At 48.8% G+C, this 6,096-nt stretch overlaps 1 pseudogene; it reads left to right on the top strand.

The window, feature by feature from the left end:
- The first annotated feature begins 309 nt into the window (after positions 1 to 309).
- Positions 310 to 6,096, top strand: part of LOC143389054 (leucine-rich repeats and immunoglobulin-like domains protein 1) — a 30,132-nt pseudogene continuing 24,345 nt past the window's right edge.

Genomic DNA, 6,096 nt, shown 5'->3' with positions numbered 1-6,096 from the left:
GTGAAACAACTAGTAAAATAGGAAAGAGAATTCTTATACTTTTTTATATTTGATTTAGACACAGGGTCTCACTGAGTTGTTTTGGGCCTCAATAAGCTGAGGCTGGCTTTGAACTTAAGTTCCTCCTGCCTCAGCCTCCTGAGCCACTGGGATTACAGGCGTCCACCACTATGCCTGGCTCTTGTAGTTACTCTGCAAAAAGAAATGCCCAAGTCACCTCCACTTGTGTGTTTAAGGCAGCACAACAGGATCCGCAGTGTGAACGGGAGCCAGCTGAAGGCCTACCTTTCCTTGGAAGTGTTGGATCTGAGTTCGAATAATATCATGGAAATTTGGAGCGCCTGCTTTCCCCCTGGACTGTACATAAGAGAGCTGTAAGTGCTTCTGTGGCTGGGGCTGTCCCTCTGCTTCTAGGTCAACTGGAGGCCTCTCCATTGCCCAGGTCTGTACCCAGTCTGCATATTTCACTTCTGCTTTGGTCAGCTTTTTCACTACTGTGTGACTAAAAAAACCCGACCAGAAAATTGTAGAGGAGGAAAAGTTTATTTGGGGGCTGACAGTTTCAGAGATCTCCATTCATAGACAGCAGGCTCCATTCCTCAGGGCTCAAGGGGAGGCAGGAGGTCATGGAGGAAGAGTGTGGTGGAGGGAAGCAGCTCACATGGTGATCAGGAAGCAGAGAGAGACTCCACTCTCCAGAGACAAATAGAGACCCAAAGCCATGCCCCCATGTCCCCTCCTCCAGCCACACCCACCTGCCTCCAGCCACCACCCAGTTAATCCCATCAGGGGGTTCATTCACTGGTTGGGTTAAGGCTCTCACAACCCAATCATTTCTCCTCTGGACCTTCTTGCACCATCTCACACGTGAGTTTTGGGGGATACCTCACATCCAAACCATAACAATTTTTCAGCTCTGGGGATGGTACAAGACAGGAGGGATTGGCCTCTGATGCCCACTGATGGAACATTTCCAGTCCCTTAGTATTCGTCTGTGTTACACCCAAGGTGGACACCTTTGGCAGGGAGAGGTAGACTTCCTGTCCAGGGAGCTCACCCCTCAGATAAAAGAGTTCAAGACTCTGAGGTCTGTCCTGACAACAAAGCCTGCTTTTACTCCCATTTACTGGGCTGCTTCCCAGCAGAGCTTGGAGAGAAGGCTCAGGGGAGCTTAGAGGCCCACTCTGCAGGGAGAGCGCTTTGCATACTCTCCAGGCTCTTTCTTCCTAGCATCCCACAGTGATCACTCAGCTCATGGGATCTGTCTGGGAAGGCGGCTCCTGGTTCTGTGGGTTCTCAGCACTGTGCTGATGTGTCTCTTACCTGTGTTCGGGCCCCATCTTACCTGCGATGTGGATGGTAGACAGGAGTAAAAATGATAAAACCTGCAGCACCCATGGCCTGTGGGTAGGAAAGTGTTGCTCTGGGGAAGAATCTGGAGACATTTCCAAATCTGAGTGAGTTTACATTCGCTTTGTCATCACTGTTTCGGAGTCATTTTGGAGCTCATTTGCGAGTCCTGTTTAGAGGTGGTCATGACCCATCTCTTCAGGGAAGATGAACCTTGGCCCCTAGAATTTCCAAGTTATTCTCAGGCTGCATCAAGGTGCCGAAATCAGGAACAGGAGGCCTTGGCCTTTGTTAACCTCAAGTGGAGCCTGTCCTGAGGTGTCCAGCTGCCGCCCAACACTCTCTTACTCATAACCAAGAAACCACCAACCGTGAAATGGAATTGTGCTGACCTTCTGTCCCTGCAAGAAAGCAGGAGGGACTTTCTCTTTTGGCAGCTTGTGGCTGCTCTATCTTCTTCCCAGAGGCTGTTATTCTCTAATCTGGAATGTAAAGAACAAACAGTTTGTAGAGAATCCTCATGTGCCCTGTGCTGGGGCTCTGCCTGATAAAGAACCCAGAGGAGCCTTGTTCCTTCCCCCCAGGGTAGAAGATTCTCTGGGCTTTCTCCTTTTCACTTAGGCGCTGTTTTTGTTGTTTTTGTTGTTGTTGTTGTTGTTTTTGTTTTTTTTGTTGTTGTTGTTGTTGTTTTGTTTTTAAAAAAAAAACACCAAAATTTTGTCTAGGAAAAGCAGTAAGAAGGGTGTTGAGGGGTAACTTCTCATAGGAATACTGATTTATTTTATTCCCTTTATTTTTTCCCTTTTCTTTTCCACTGCTTGCTATGCTTTCACCAGTGTGACACACCTGTCTGTGTTATACATTGCAGTCTGTCTGCTCAGTACGGTCAAAGGAGATGGCCCTGAAAAAGTATTGCTTGTCTTTTTTTGGCGGTGGCGGGGGTACCGGGGATTGAACCAGGGACGCTTAACCACTGAGCCCCATCCCCAGCCCTATTTTGTATTTTATTTAGAGATAGGGTCTCACTGAGTTGCTTAGGGCCTCACTTTTGCTGAGGCTGGCTTTGAACTCTCAATCCTCCTGCCTCAGCCTCCTGAGCTACTGGGATTACAGGCATGGTATGGCTTGCTCTCTAAAGAACTTGGCTCAAGTCTCTTTAACTAGAGGGTTTCTTTTGGGTATTTAAAATCATTTAAAGGAATTGGCTTGTACCTACTTATTATGTAAGTCCAAAAATGAGACCCACTTCAGGATTAAAGACTGTTTCCCCAAATCATGGAATGGAATCTGACCTGGCCTCTGAGCTGACTTTGTGCTTTGTGTAGGGCTTTTCTTGTGGGCCTTGGGTGGCGGGCCAGGTGTGGCCTGAGGTTGGCAGGTTTGCAGGAGGGCTGGGGGTGGAGGTGTCTGACGGTCATCTCCCGCCCTCTTGGGCCCACTAGCCACAGGTGCTGTGTGCTCTGGGCTGAGTGGAGGTTGACCTTGGACAGTCTTGCCACCTGCAGTGCTTCCCCATCTGGGAGTCAGGGCAGGCTCTGAAGCCTCGTGATAACAGACATCTCCTCAGGAAACCTGTCCCTCTGGGTGTGTCTTAGCGTGTTTTCCCAGCTCGCATCCAGATGGGTCTGGTGTCTGTAACAGAACAGGAAGGCCTCCTATAACTGTGACATTTTCTCTCCTGACTCGTTCCAGCAACCTGGCCAGCAATCACATTGCGTCCCTGGAGTCAGGAGCATTCGATGGCCTATCATGGTCGCTGCTCTTTGCCTGAGCAAAAACAGGATCACCCAGCTTCCTATAAAAGCATTCAAGTTACCCAGGCTGACACAACTGTGAGTACAGAAACCAGCACTTTAATTAAGGTTATAGCCCAATTTTTATGGGGGCCAAACTTCCCCAAGGACCTAGCACCAAATGCAACCCCTACTTCCCCCCCACACCTTGCCCCCAGTAAAGTTCTGCATGAACTGTAATCAATGCCCCTATGACAACACCTAGTAAAAGCAGATTGGAGCTGGGTCTGGGGTCGGTGGACCACCTCATCTTGCAGGGATGAGGTCCACTGAGTATGGACGTGCAGGTTTATGCTAGTGTCCTCCTCGATGACATGAGGAATCCTGCTGGTTAGCTGGCATGGCTAGTGCTTAGGCTGCATGCATTCTGTTTATTTATCTCAGAGGTTTTAGTGTTGTTTTTAAAGGTACCCGTAAAATAAGTACCTCAGGCTTGATGGCATCCTCGACATTTCTTGAATTTGGCAGGAAGTTAGCATGGCTAAAGGCGGTAAGCAGGAGATGGCAATTTTTATCTCCTAAATCTTACAAGGTGGTTGATTTATGATGGTCTCTCGCTTTTTTTTTTTTTTTTTTTTTTGGTACCGGGGATTGAACTCAGGGGCACTCAACCACTGAGCTACCTCCCCAGCTGTATTTTGTATTTTATTTAGAGACAGAGTCTCATTGAGTTGCTTAGGGCCTTGCTGAGTTGCTGAGGCTGGCTCTGAACTCACAATCCTCCCACGCCACTGGGATTATAACCCTGTGCTACCATGCTTGGCTCTTGATTGATTGATTGGTTGATTGATTTTTGACTTCTTTTTATTATTGGAAGAATAAATGTCAGGAAAACAAGCCAGTAGTGGAAATTTGGTTTAAATTGACGAGAACAGTTGTTGAGGCTCAGTGGGGTGTGGATCCTGGCTGTCTGCGAGAAGGTCTCCATGATGCTGAGGAGGTTGGGTCACGAGATGCTCCAGAAATAGTTGGGGGAAACCAGGGCTTTCCCATTAGCTCCATGTGTCTTTCCCTGCCACTCCAGGCCACCCAGAGTCCTTTCAGTCCCCCGAGGCTCTCTAGTACTAGAGCTAGCAGCTGAATGTGTGTGCTTCATGGGCGGGTCCCCCGCTGCTCTTGCCCCATATATGGAGATCCCGTCAGGTGCCCTGACTGCAAATGTTTTTGCATTAGATACCCGCTGGCTTGCTGGCTGGGAAACTCGGCAGGGGTGTGTGTGTGTGTGTGTGTGTGTGTGTGTGTGTGTGTGTAATGTGCACAGGGAGGCTCTGACCCTGGGGGCTTCTTCTCTTCAGGGACCTCAATTGGAATCAGATTCGGTTGATCCAGGGCCTCACGTTCCAGGGCCTGGACAGCTTGGAGGTGCTGAAGCTCCAGAAAAACAACATCAGCAAGCTGATGGATGGCGCTTTCTGGGGGCTGTCCAATATGCATGTGCTGTAAATGTGGGCGGGCCGTGGCAGGGCTCCAGCCCAAGGGTGAGGCCATGGCCTCTGCACCCTGCCTCTGTGGGGAGTGGGGCAGCCTGTGTGTGTCCATTCAGCTGAGCACTAGGTGGAGAGCAGGCCACCTTTCCTTTTTCTTTCTGTTTTTTTTTTTTTTTGTTTTGGTACCAGGATTGAACTTGGGGAGGCACTCGACCCCTGAGCCCCATCCCCAGCCGTATTTTGTATTTTATTTAGAGACAGGGTCTCACTGAGTTGCTCAGCACCTCACTTTTCCTGAGGCTGGCTTTTAACTTGAGATCCTTCTGTCTCAGCCTCCTGAGCTGCCTTGATGACAGTCCTGTGCCATCGCACCCAGAAGGCCACCTGTCCTTTGAGTCTTCCTGTGGTCCCAACTCAGTGTCTCTGCAGACTCAACTATATCTGTTCGTGTTTCCACAGCAGAATAGGAACATCTCTTGGAGGGGGTTTTTGAATCAGGTCAGGTGTTGCAGGAAGGAGCCCCATTCCTGGGCTTCCTCCCACCCCCACTTCCTCGCTGCAGAACAGATCCTTCCCCACATCCTCTCCATTCCCACACTCCACAGGAAGCTCCTTCTCTCCCCATTTTGGGTTTGACAGTCTTCCTTGATGTGTAGGTGGACCCAAAATATAGTTCATCACAGGAGATTTATTTATGTCTTGTCAGCTCATCAAGGCACTTGGTGCAGATGTGCAGCTTTTATCAAGGGAACATTCTCTTCGGCCAGATGTGTCCAATAGCGGAGCTGAGGCCTGCCAGAAACAAAGGCAACATCAAAAAAAAAAAGCAGAGGAATGTAATCTGATGTCCTTCAACATTTAATTTGTTTACTTTTCATTAGAGGTCATGCCTCTGCGTGAATGAATCACATAGTACCATCATCCATCCCCTCTCTCCCCCTCCCTCCCCATCCCCATTTTTCTCCCAGAAGACAGTTGGGTCTCAGCATTTCCTCTTGGTTTTCCTCTTTTCAGGTTTGCGGGTGGTTACTTCCAAGTTGGCACATCTTCACCAGTATCTTTACCCACTTCTTTCCTTCACTACTTGTCTTTATAACTGAAACCAAGCCCAGAAGCTTAGGTCCAGGCCCCACAGTGTACTGTGCAGAAGCATCTCTGCTTTGCATGACCTGGATGCTAGTGGCTTCTCCTCCTTGCCACTTCAGCTGGGATGGAGCTCTGTGGTGCATATTCCAGAACACTCTTCCTTCCTCAAGTCTGTCATTTAGAATCTGAAGTTCTAAGTTGATGATGGTCTGAGGATTAAGAGAATTTTCAGAAGAAAACAGTGTGAGGCTCTACCATTTCATTTTTATGTGGAACGAATTTATACAAATTAGGGCTGGTCATGGTGGTGTGTGCCTGTAATCCCAGTGGCTCAGGAGGCTGAGGCAGGAGGATTGCAAGTTTGAGGCCAGCCTCAGCAACTTATCAAGATCCTAAGCAGCTCAGCGAGACCCTGTCTCTAAATCAAATATAAAAAAGGG

This window comes from Callospermophilus lateralis, unplaced genomic scaffold, assembly GCF_048772815.1.
Source record: "Callospermophilus lateralis isolate mCalLat2 unplaced genomic scaffold, mCalLat2.hap1 Scaffold_43, whole genome shotgun sequence".
Taxonomy (NCBI): domain Eukaryota; kingdom Metazoa; phylum Chordata; class Mammalia; order Rodentia; family Sciuridae; genus Callospermophilus; species Callospermophilus lateralis.
This window is presented reverse-complemented; position numbering and strand designations above follow the sequence as displayed.